The sequence below is a fragment of the Myotis davidii genome, unplaced genomic scaffold (genome assembly GCF_000327345.1).
Source record: "Myotis davidii unplaced genomic scaffold, ASM32734v1 scaffold242, whole genome shotgun sequence".
NCBI classification, from domain to species: domain Eukaryota; kingdom Metazoa; phylum Chordata; class Mammalia; order Chiroptera; family Vespertilionidae; genus Myotis; species Myotis davidii.
In genome coordinates this window covers 1,717,340-1,729,623 of record NW_006295821.1, presented here as the reverse complement: position 1 = coordinate 1,729,623, position 12,284 = coordinate 1,717,340, and the positions used below count along the sequence as shown (strand labels likewise).

The following is a 12,284-nucleotide window of genomic DNA, read 5'->3' as shown; positions in this document are numbered from 1 at the left end:
GAGAGGAAAGGAGAGGGAGAGAGAGAAACGTCAATGATGAGAGAGAATCATTGATCAGCTGCCTTCTGCACACCCCTTACTGGGGATCAAGCCCATAACCCGGGCATGTGCCCTAATAGAAATTTGAACCTTGACCTCCTGGTTCATAGGTTAATGTTCAACCACTGAGCCATGAAAATCAGGGCTACTTATCATTTATTTGTAATTTATTTCAAGGTGACTATTTTTTTTAAATATGTCTTTATTAATTTCAGAGAGGAAGGTAGAGGGAAAGCGAGCTAGAAACATCAATGATGAGAGAGAATCATTGATTGGCTGCCTCCTGCACACCCCCCACTGAGGATAAAGCCTGCAACCCAGGCATGTGCCCTTGGCTGGAATCGAACCTGGGACACTTCAGTCTGCTGGCTGACTGAGTCAAACCAGCTAGGGCGAAGGTGACTATTTTTTAATGTTTAAAAATATACATCCATTTCATGCATCCTAATATATAAAAAGCCAGGGGCCGTAATGACCAAAACGACCAGATAGATGACCAAACAGCAGGCTAGGGAGCTGAGGGAGCGGGAAGAAAGGTCACCATGAGGGGACCCCCACCTGGATCAGGGGCATGGCTGGTCATCAAACTGCAGGAGTCCCCTAGCCCAGGCTGGCCAGCATTCCAGAGGGGACCCCTGCCACAATCGGGGTTGTGGCCGGCCTTCAAACTTCTGGTGGCCCCTAGCCCTGGGAGGCCTCCTAGCTGAGGACGCCCGAGTCTGTACTGGACCTAGGGCAGCGCTCTCCCCGCGAGTGACTCAGAAGCCGCCAGTGTCTAACTGCAGGTCTCCGGGAGGTGGGAGTGCAGCAAAAAGTAGGACCATCGAACTGTTCACAGTCTCAGTGAAGGCACAGGTCTGACGGGGTGGAGGCCAGACCAAAACAAAACAGCAGAAACACCCTGCCCACCTCAGTGGGTGCAGCTGCAGTCCACGTGGGCCTGGGCAGTGTAGAAAGTGCTACCTTCTCCCAAGTCTGTGCTGGCACTGCTGCCTCACTCACCCTCAAGCCCCCCTGAGTCCTGACAGCGAGTGTATAGGACAGTGATGGCGAACCTTTTGAGCTCGGTGTGTCAGCATTTTGAAAAACCCTAACTTAACTCTGGTGCCATGTCACATACAGAAATTTTTTGATATTTGCAACCATAGTAAAACAAACATTTATATTTTTGATATTTATTTTATATATTTAAATGCCATTTAACAAAGAAAAATCAACCAAAAAAATGAGTTCGCGTGTCATAGGTTCGCCATCACTGGTATAGGACATCCTGCAGGAGTTTGCCGTTCTGGGTGCTTTTGCCCAAAGACACCCTTTGGGATGAGTACAGAGCCACATGTCATCTCCCATGAGACTGGAAAAAACATATAAAAGGAATTCGACAAAAGCTTTCCACATCTCTGTTTATTCTTTTGAATCCATAAAACGACCTTAGAAAAAGCATTTGGGCCGCCTAAAAGAGAATGCACTTTTTGGTACAACCATCACCATGCTCAATTTTTAAATATGTTCACGACCCTATCCCCCTCCAAGAAAAACTTCTAACCACTAGAATCACTTTCCTGATCATCTTCCCCCAAATAGATTGCATTTTAAGGGTGGGTAAAGGAAAGTTGAGGGAAGTTAAAATACTGCACAAAGGATATTGTAAAATGACAAAGCCCAAAGTGAAGATCATGTATTTTCTTTTTCTAATATTTTTAAAATATTTTTTTATTGATTTCAGAGAGAAAGGGAGAGGGAGAGATGAAAACATCAATGATAAGAATCACTGATCAGCTGCCTCCCGCAGACCCCCTACTGGGGATCGAGCCCGCAACCCAGGCATGTGCCCCTGACCAGAATCAAACATGAGACCCTTCTGTCCACAGGCCAGTGCTCTCTCCATTAAGCCAAACTGACCAGGGCCATGTGTTTTCTTTAAGTTCTGTGTGGCTGTAATGGTCCCCAAATCTATACTGATAAAAGGGTAATATGCTAATTAGAGGGCGTCTTCCAGACGTCCTTCCAGATAAAGCTGCAGTGGCTGTGAAGGGCCAAGGCTCAGGCAGCGGCAGCAGCGGGGTAATGGGGGCGGTGCCTTCCCCTGATCTGCCAGGTTGCCTCCCACAGAGGGAGGCCAGACTCGGGGCTGAGGAAGAGGCAGTTAGGGGTGATCAGGCCAGCAGGGGGGCAAGTTAGGGTTAATCAGGCCAGCAGGGGGCAAGGTAGGGGCGATCAGGCTGGCAGGGGGCTAGGTAGGGGTGATCAGGCTGGCAGACAGGGGTTATGGGCAATCAGGCAGGCAGGCAGGCGAGCCGTTAGGAGCCAGTGGTCCCAGATTGCGAGAGGGATGTCCAACTGCCAGTTTAGGCCCGATCCCTGTGGGCTGGCAGTCAGACACCCCCCCGAGGGGTCCCAGATTGGAGAGGGTCAGGCCAGGCTGAGGAATGCCCCCTGCACGAATTTCATGCACCAGGCCTCTAGTGTAATTTATAACTATGCACAGACGAGGGGTGCATGCTCAAACATTTGCTGATGAGGTGAACAATGAAGACAGTTTGGAGAACACTGATTTAGGTACTTCTTTTCTCAAGCAAAAATGCTCTGGTTTTAAAAAGTATTCTACCAGGCAGCTCTCCTGTATCCTAAACTGCTGTTAGTTCTGCTAACTTAAGATTTAAAGGGAAGAAACTCTGAATCATAAGCACAGTCTTATCTTGCTAATGTTTTGTTCAGTGATAAGAGTCCTGCCAAGAATTTCTGAGCAGCTTTGTAAAGATGGAAGTTCCTGGCAGGTGGTGAGGGAGAAATTTTGAGAAAAAGCATGAATTAGCAGCTTCTCCCTCAAATCATATCATAGAAGCACAGACTGAGGTGGACAGTCTTTCCTGACTACCAGACCTTCGGGGCGAGGCCTTTCTGTTTCACCTAACCACGTGCTCATTTGAGAACCTCAGAAATGCCTACACTATTGTTTCTTATATCCAGAGATTTTTTTAAAAAAATTAAGATATCTGGAGAAGGGGGAAAAAATAAAATAAATAAAATAAAACGCTACTTCTACTAAAAATAAAATTTAAAGGATTTTAAAACCCAATTCTATTCTTTGCCAATTCAGTGAAAAATGCACTACAGCATTTTTAGGATAAATTTTTAAGTTTGATTTCTTTCTTTCTTTTCTCTTTTTCTGCAAAAAGCTTTATTGTTTCATTTGGTCCAAGGCATGGCTAGTAGTTTCGGGGAGAGGCTCAGGTAAAAGCCAGGGACACCAGGGCGACGCAGAGGGGCCTCTGAAAGGCCTCTGGGCTCCTAAGGCTCCTGGTGCTCAAGGATGAGCCTTTTGAAGAGACACCCGTCCAGCCCAGCCCGGGGGGGCCAGCAGCCTGCAGAGGTGAGTCAGGTGTCCCCCATCTTCTTGATCGGCTTCACCTCCGCATCCAGGAAGTGGTTCTCCAGGAAGTCACAGAGCCGAGGGTCTGCACAGGTAGAACCCAGGGCCTGCAGCTCCACAAGGGCCTGCTTCCGGTTCCTCTCCAAGGCCAGGGCGGCCTCCATGGTGTCCTGAGTTTTGCCCACTCATCTTGGGAAGGTTTCAGCACGTCCTGGAAGAGAATGCGGCCGCCACGCTGGTTTTGCAACTTTAAGAGATGCTCAGTGCCCTCCTGCTTCTTCTCTGACAACTCGCAAAAGAAGTGGCCCACGCCCTGGAGAGCCACATCGTCACGGTTGTAGTAGTAGCCCAGAGAGAGGTAGGTGTGGAAGCCCGCAGATGCAGGTTGGCCAGTCGGTTGACGGCAGCCTCCACCTCGGTGGAATAATTCTGACGAATTTGGAAGCTCATGGCTGTTCAGCATAAGGAGTTAAGGCAGGAAGAAACCCAAAACCGGTGTGTTGGCTGGTCCTGGAGGTGGTTCTGAAGGTGGTGACTGGATGAGACGCAGGAGAGTGGCCGGAGGCTGGAAGAAGGGGCAGCCCCGGGTCTGTTCTGACCAAACACTGTGGAAGCAAGAGACTGATGAGGTACCGCCGAGGGCACTGCCTAAGTTTGATTTATTTATTATGTATACTTACTTCATAATTCAGAATTAATTTCATGGCCCCTTCTAGAATATATGCTAGTGTGATCTAAGTTTCTCCCTTTATTTGAAGAGTAGTGTGATTGTGGGTGTGATCAAGTGTCTTTTGAAGTTCTGAAAAGGATTAATGAAACTCAATTTAAGAAAAATTTTTCTTTATTGATTTGAGAGGGAGGGGAAAAGAGAGAAAAATCAATTTGTTTCCCACTTATTTTACATTCATTGTATTAATGTAAAAAACCATTGAAACCTGTAAAGAATTTTTGTGAGTTTATTTGAGCAAAACTGTCGACATATTCCTGGAAGCAGAACCTCAACGAATTGAGATAATGTTCCGGAGCTTAGCGGGTTACATCTGTATTTATACATTGCAATCAAAGGAAAGGGATGTAGGTGGGTTACATGAACTCCATCGGTGATAGACTAGAGCAGCGGTGAGGAGAGATGTAGGTGGGTTATATGAAATCCATTGGTGATAGATTAAACAGGCAGGAGGAAGCAAAGGGGGGAAACTCTGGGATTAGATAAAGAGTAAAATGATGGACACATACTTAGATGGATACAGGAACAGTCAACAATTAACATGATAACAATAATAATGAAGGAATTTGTGGTATCTGTTCTGGTGTCCAGCACATTAAGTTGTGCCCCATGGGGTCTGGAGAAAGGGAAGTTACAAGTTACCTAGACATTTCAAAGGGTATGTTATCATAGATGCAAAAACACAGATAGGCTCAGTTAAGGTAAAGGCTGGCCTTGTCAGTGAAGATAGCAGCCTAGGAAGTGACTACCCACCATAACTGCTGTTAGTTAAAGTTTAATTTCAGACCGTCCTTTGTGGTTACTTCAGGTTTCTGAGTCTGCAAGACCGCCATGCAGGCCTCCCCTGAGCTGGTCAGGTTAGCATGAGGCCCCTTTTGTCCACAGTTGGTTGATATTTGTATGTGCGCTGATCAGAGATTGAACCCATAACTTTGGTGTATCAGGACGATGGTCAACGGAGCTACCTGGTCAGGGCATAATTTTTTAAATGTTCTTAAAACTGAGCCGCCTGCTTAAAGTCTTTACCTTGCTGTTTCTTGGAAAAGACATCTTGGAATTTTTGCCCTTTGATAATTTATGGTTTGTAATTTGTGTTAAATTAAGAAAATTTAGCTCCTGAGTCCAGCCATCTTTCTAACACAAGTCATTCCTAAACATGTTTTTGTTTTTTTTTTTGGTCCTTCCAACATTGTTTGTTTTAATCCTCACTTAAGGATACTTTTTTCCCATTGATTTTTAGAGAGAGTGGAAAGAAGAGGGAGAAACAGAAACACAGATGTGAGAGAGACACATTGATTGGCTGCCTCCGCACTGCCCCCAACCAGGGCTGGGAGCCTGTAACCGAAGTAAATGCCCTGGACCAGAATCGAACCAGGGACCCTTCAGTCCACAGGCTGATGCTCTATCCACTGAGCCAAACCGGCTAGGGCCCAACATAGTTTGAATGTTGCCAAGTTTTATTTGAGAAGAAAGTGCAGCCACCCAAGGCACTACACATGGACCTGGCAACCTCTAAGGCATATATGACCCCTCGGGGTCCTAGCTCCCCTGCCCCTTCCTCTCATCTCCATCCCCACCCTTTAAAGACATCTATGTACCAACATGCCTCTGGGAATCTCTATTCTCCTCTGACCATTTTGCTAGGTCCTTCTTTAGTGAAGTTGGTGCAGTTTTCAGTCAACCAGTAGATATTTATCAGGACCCAACCAAAAGGGCGTTCTACAGGGTTCAGCTCTCGGGAAAGCTGGCTCAGCAGACACTGTAACTAGTCAGGCTGTGAGTCCTCCATCAGAGCCGCTCCCATCAGTCTGCTTGGGTGGTGGTTTTTCCTGCTGTCTCCTTTCTGCACAGAATTGCAACATGGTGTCCAAAATCACCAACGGAGCTGCATCTCCCTCACTTCCCAGCTGATTTCCTTACCAAAGAATTGGTGTTTCAATCTACTAGTAAATATGGGAAAAATGAAAACTGACTCCTCTCATGCTTAATCTAATGGGGTTATTGTGAAAACCAAATGGGGAAAAAATGTGAACAAAGGCACTTTGTAAGTTATAAAGCTTATCATCTCAAGTTGTTACAGACTCCTCCAGCCACTTTGTCAAATTCTAATGCCGGGCTGGTTGGGTGGCCTCTGGTCTTGGGCAGCTTTCTGAAGGGCTCCCACTTCCTTACTCTCGCCTACATCTTCCAGGCTCCCAGTCTTGTAGGTGGAGGGAACGGAACCAGGTTTCTGATCAGTGGGGTCAGACCAAACCTGGGTTCAGCAACCTTGGTACCTGGGCTCTGGGCTAGGAAAGAATTCAGAGCCAAGACCCAAACTGTAAGAGAATGTTTATTCAGTAAATCACAGAGGTAGAAGTATTTCCTAGAAGAAATGGACTTAGGAATCAAGTTATAGATATAAAGAGAGGTAAAGGAAGGGCCCTTGGAGCTTGGGAGTGAGGAAGCTAGTGGTACCCTGCCTGGGGCAGGGAGGGGGAGGGGTAAAGGAAAAGGAAAAGGTGTGGGTGTGCTCCCAGGAGGGAGAGCTAGCTGGGTCCTCCGTCCTAAGGGTTTTAAGGGTGGCGATTTTCGGGGCGGTCCCAGGAGCTGATCTTAATAGAATATTCAGCAGTTTTCCAGATGTGCCCTTTCAGGGTTGAGGTCTCCACTGATTGATTGGCCCACACCAGGGCAGGAGGTCATTATTCAATGCAGCTGGTCCTGATGTCAGCTGTGGCTGGTTTTATTGCTTATCGGGGCCTGGAGCTGAAATACAACTGAGGTATTGATGTTATCTCTCGGGAGGAAAGGTCAGGGGTCCAAACCAAATGACTATTGATACCCTACAAGTGATTGTCCCTTGCTGGGCACCTGGGGCTTTCCACCCTGGTGACCTGTACCTGGCCCATCCTCCTCCTTGCTCTGCTCCTGTCTGTCTACCTGCCTAACCACACCAGAGCAGGGAATTACAGGGTCATGGTTACCATCGTGGCACCCACTCAAATCTGCCCTCTCTGAGGGGCACCAATGCATTCCACCCCCCCTCATTTTCCTCCCAACAAGCCCCTCCTTCAGAAAAACTTACCATTCTCAATTTTTTCCTTATGGTCTTACTTTCAGACCTTTTATCCAAAGAGCTTGTTTAAATGCAATGAATTTCTAGATCAGGGAAGAGGTATTTTTGCATATGGAGGGAGCATATCACCTTTCATTGGCTTTCAAATGTCACTGCATCAGCTTCTTCAGCCCTTGGGTTTCAAGCAGCTCAGGGTCTATTGGATCCATAGTTAGCTAAACTCTGTTTAGCTAGAATCCTATTCAGGAGTTAGTTAGCTAAATCCTACTTAGCAAAATCTTTTGCTAGAATTCTATTTTAACAAGCTCAGGGAAACCTCCGTTACTTCCCAGAAGGCACCCTCCTCTGCTGGGAATGGTAAGTGAATGGGAAAGTGGTAAGAGAGAGCAATTTGCCATTGTCTTTCAAACCTTGAAGATGTGCTTATTGATTGTCCCATAACCTCACTTTCAAAAAGTCTTCTGAAGGAAATAATCAGAGGTATTTGGAAAGATTTTTATATAAAGATATGCATTTCAGTTTTAGTTATAATTTATGTTACTATATTTATTTTTATTTTTTAAAATATATATTTTATTGAATTTTTTACAGAGAGGAAGGGAAAGGATAGAGTTAGAAGCATCGATGAGAGAGAAACATCAATCAGCTGCCTCCTGCACACCCCCCACTGGGGATGTGCCCGCAACCAAGGTACATGCCCTTGACCAGGATCGAACCTGGGACCCTTCAGTCGGCAGGCCTACGCTCTCTCCGCTGAGCCAAACCGGTCAGGGCTTTATATTTATTTTAAATAAAACTTAGAAATAAGCTAAATATTTAATAATAGGAAAACAATGTAACAAAACCAGCCACGGCTGACATCAGGACCAGCTGCATTGAATAATGACCCCCTGCCCTGGTACCAGTCAATCAATCAGTGGAGGCCTCAACCCTGAAAAGACACACCTGGAAAACTGCTGAATATTCTATTATTCCAATTTATGCTTAACTGGATAATGGGAATACTGTGCAGCCACTGAGAATCTCTCGTTGGAGAACAATGAAATGAAGATGTATACCTACTCTAGAATTTTTTTTTAGTGACAAAACAATATGTAAACATTTTTATTTCAAAATGAAATTTTCAGTTTGTATGCCTGTCCCTGAAGACCAGTTTAAATGACCAAAGAAACATGAAAATAAAAATTTGAACTTTCATATGTAAAGGTTACCCGACAATGAAAAATGACTAGATGTGAGAGATGAATTATTAGAGTTCATGGCCCCTGTGAAAAGAATGCATATGGCAGAGATTATTATTATCCTCAGGGAAATTCGAGAAGATCGTTTTCATGCTAAAATGGGACCAAGTAGCTATAAACAATAGCCACCACAAATTTTCAAATGAAATATGACCCAGCAATTCTACCTCCAAGAATTTATCCTATAGATGCACACATTGCAATAGCTTTGCAATGGCTATTTGAATTTGAATTGCATTTGGAATGGCAAATTGAACGGATTTTGAATGGCTATGCCAATAGCATATTTGCAACAACAAAAGATTTAATGCAGCAAGCATAAGTATTCATACATTGAAATAATACACAGTCACAATAACAAAAAGAATGTGGAAAGTATTTATTTACTGACAAGGCAAGACCTCTAAGATATATTGCTAAATGAAAAAAGAAAAGCACATGTAAAACATTGTGTATTTTTCCAGATGTGCTAAAATGAATCTGTGATGGTTGCATGTGTGTGTCGCAATTGTAATACATGTGTGCAGAGGAAAGACTGCAAGTCTCGATATCAATGTGTAATTGTTATTATTTTTTAAAATATGTTTTTATTGATTTTAGAGAGAAAGGGAGGGACAAAGAGAAACATTGATGTGAGAGAAACATTGATCTGTTACCTCCTGTATGTATCCCGACTAGGGATCGAACCCACAACCTAGGTATGTGCCTTGGCTGAGAATCAAACCTACAACATTTACAGTGGAAAAACCTGGCAGATGCCATCTTAACAAAGTGATAAAAGTTACTCCACTAGCAATGAGACAAATTGGCCTTGTGTACCTTCTGACATGATGCTCTGAGAACACAAGGCCACCCTTTTGGTATTCTTTTCAAAAATGCAAGAGCTAAATATAATGAGAAAAACATCAGAAACCCAAACTTAGGAGCATTCTACAAGGAACTGGGCTGTATTCTCTAAGATTACCAAGGTCGAAAAAGACAAGTATTAGTAAAGACTGAGGAGCTGGTCTGGACTGAAGGAGACTGAAGACATCTGCACTAATAAAAGAGAAACATGCAAATTGGTGTCACTCTGCTATGCCCACCAGCCAATCAGGATGGGTATGCAATTAACCCAATAAATATGGCAGTTAATTTGCATATGCAGGCACAGAGCAAATACTGAAGACTGAAGATGACTGAAGAAGACAAGAGGTTTGACTTCTCTGCTGCGGCTGGAGCAAAGGCCTGGGTCCTGGGTGCCAGAGAAAAACTGGTGCCCGCAGCCAGAGGAAGGCCTTGTATGCATCCATGTCATAGCGACTGGTCATTTTGGTCACTTGGTTTTTATATCTATACTAATAAAAGAGAAACATGCAAATTGGTGTCACTCTGCTATGCCCACCAGCCAATCAGGATGGGTATGCAATTAACCCAATAAATATGGCAGTTAATTTGCATATGCAGGCGCAGAGCGAATACTGAAGACTGAAGATGACTGAAGACAAGAGGTTTGACTTCTCTGCTGCGGCTGGAGCAAAGGCCTGGGTCCTGGGTGCCAGAGAAAAACTGGTGCCGGCAGCCAGAGGAAGGCCTATTGCATGAATCTCTTCATGCAACAGGCCTCTAGTGCTATATAATAAAAGTCTAATATGCAAATTGTCCCCTCTGGCAGTTGATCGACCAGGAGTTTGGGAGACCAGGAGTTTGACCGCTTGCTATGACGTGCACTGACCACCAGGGGGCGGCATGGAACATGTCAGGTGTCAGTGACGCGGTGCTGGCAGCGGGAGGCAGTGGAGGCACTGCCAGCCCCAATGGGCCCCAACAAGAGTGGAACCGCGGCAGGATGGTGGAGCAGTTGAACGGGTGACGCCAGGTATGAGCCGGGGCCCAATCGCTCCACAGACAGCAAGCAGCGGCCCCGACTGATCGCCCCACAGGTGGGATGGTAGAGCAGGTGAGAGGGCAGCACCAGGCCAAGGCAGGGTGCCAGGCGGGGCTGCGGAGCTCAAGCTGGGGCCCAATCTCCACAGGCCACCCAGGGGACCCTACTCATGCATGAATTTGTGCACCAAGCCTCTAGTAACAAATAAATGCAGTGTGTGGTACAGGTGGATCCTGCCTCTACCAAGGACATTGTTGAAATAACCGGGCAATTTTAATGGAGTCTGGGGATTGGATGGTACTATTGCTTCAATACTAATTTCCAGATTTAGCTGGTTGTACTGTGGTTATGTAGAAGAATGACCTTATTCTTAGGAAATACATCTTAAGAATTTAGGCTGGCATGGCTCCATGGTTGAGCATCGACCTATGAACCAGGAGGTCACGGTTGATTCCCGCTCAGGGCACATGCCCAGGTTTCAGGCTGAATCCCAGTGTGAGGTGTGCAGGAGGCAGCCAATCAATGATTCTCTCTCATCACTGATGTTTTTATCTGTCTCTTCCTCTTTCTTCCTTTCTGAAATCAATAAAAAAAATATTTTAAAAGAAGAATTTAGGAGTAACAGGACATCATATCTGCAAGTGGTTCAGAAAATAATAACAATACAAGATAAATAGAAAGGCAAATATGGTAAAATATTGATAATCGGGAAATTGAGATGCAGGGTTATGGGGATTTTTTTGTTTTTTTCTTACAACTTTACTATTATTTTATAATCGATCAAAATAAAAAGTTAAAATGGATAAAAAGTTAAATAATATGACCCAGTAATTCTACCTCCAGGAATTTATCACAAACTATTAAAATAGTTAAAGAATAAAAAATTGAGGGAAAAAAAAACAAAGGAGACATCTGTAATACTTTCAACAGCAAAAATTATTAAAAATATAATAATAAATTAAAATTCTGAAAAATAAAATTGAGGAAAAAAACAAAGGGGACATCTGTAATACTTTCAATAATAAAGATAAAAATTTTCAAAAAGAATAAACAATTGAAAAATAAAATAGTTAAAAAATAGTTAAAAATAAGTTAAATAAAAATTATAGATAAGAACTTAAAGTTTTTAAAAACATCAAATTTTTATGGTAAATTTAAGAGATACAGGAGAAACTGAAATACAACAGGAGTCTTAAATGGACAGAAAAGTAAATTATGCTAATCAGTGGCGATCCTGATTAGCATAATTAATGACGTAATTCTAGTCCTTATATGTCAAATTTTATACCTTGAAACAAAATATACCTTCTCTTCTAGTGTCTATTGACTACTCACAAAATTTGATTGTATTACTAATTAGTCCGCAAAGAAAACCTCAATAGAGTAAATCTAGTTGAGGGTTATTTCAGTGAGCAGATGTAGTTTTGAATACACAGCCTTTAAGATCAGCTCTACCAATTAATTTGGGTTACTTTTGCTTTTAGGGTGTTTTGTCTCTGAAATAATGCAAATATAGAAAGCCACACTTTTATCCAAAAGTAAATTTTATTTCAAGCTGCTGTTACCGTCTTTGCCAGTGCAACGTGTTGGGTTGCTCTCAGAGGGCATTCCACATTAAGTTCTATGCCATTGTACTGGCAATTGGAATTGTTATTAGTCTTTATTTTCATCTGTGTGTTGGTATTTCTATTGTGGATGCCCGGAGTATTTTAAAAAGTATATTTGCTGGTTCTTTCCTCTTAAAAATGTAAAAATACAATAAGGTATGCCATATAGAATGTAAACATCTGCTTTTTTTAAAAAATATATATTTTATTGATTTTTCACAGAGAGGAAGGGAGAGAGATAGAGAGTCAGAAACATCGATGAGAGAGAAACATCGACCAGCCGCCTCCTGCACACCTCCCACTGGGGATGTGCCCGCAACCCAGGTACATGCCCCTGACTGGAATAGAACCTGGGACCCCTGAGTATGCAGG

At 43.7% G+C, this 12,284-nt stretch overlaps 1 pseudogene; it reads right to left on the bottom strand.

Moving 5' to 3' along the window:
• Positions 1-3,417: 3,417 nt before the first annotated feature.
• On the bottom strand, positions 3,418-3,940 carry LOC107184222 (annotated as a pseudogene).
• Between the last annotated feature and the right edge of the window lie 8,344 nt (positions 3,941-12,284).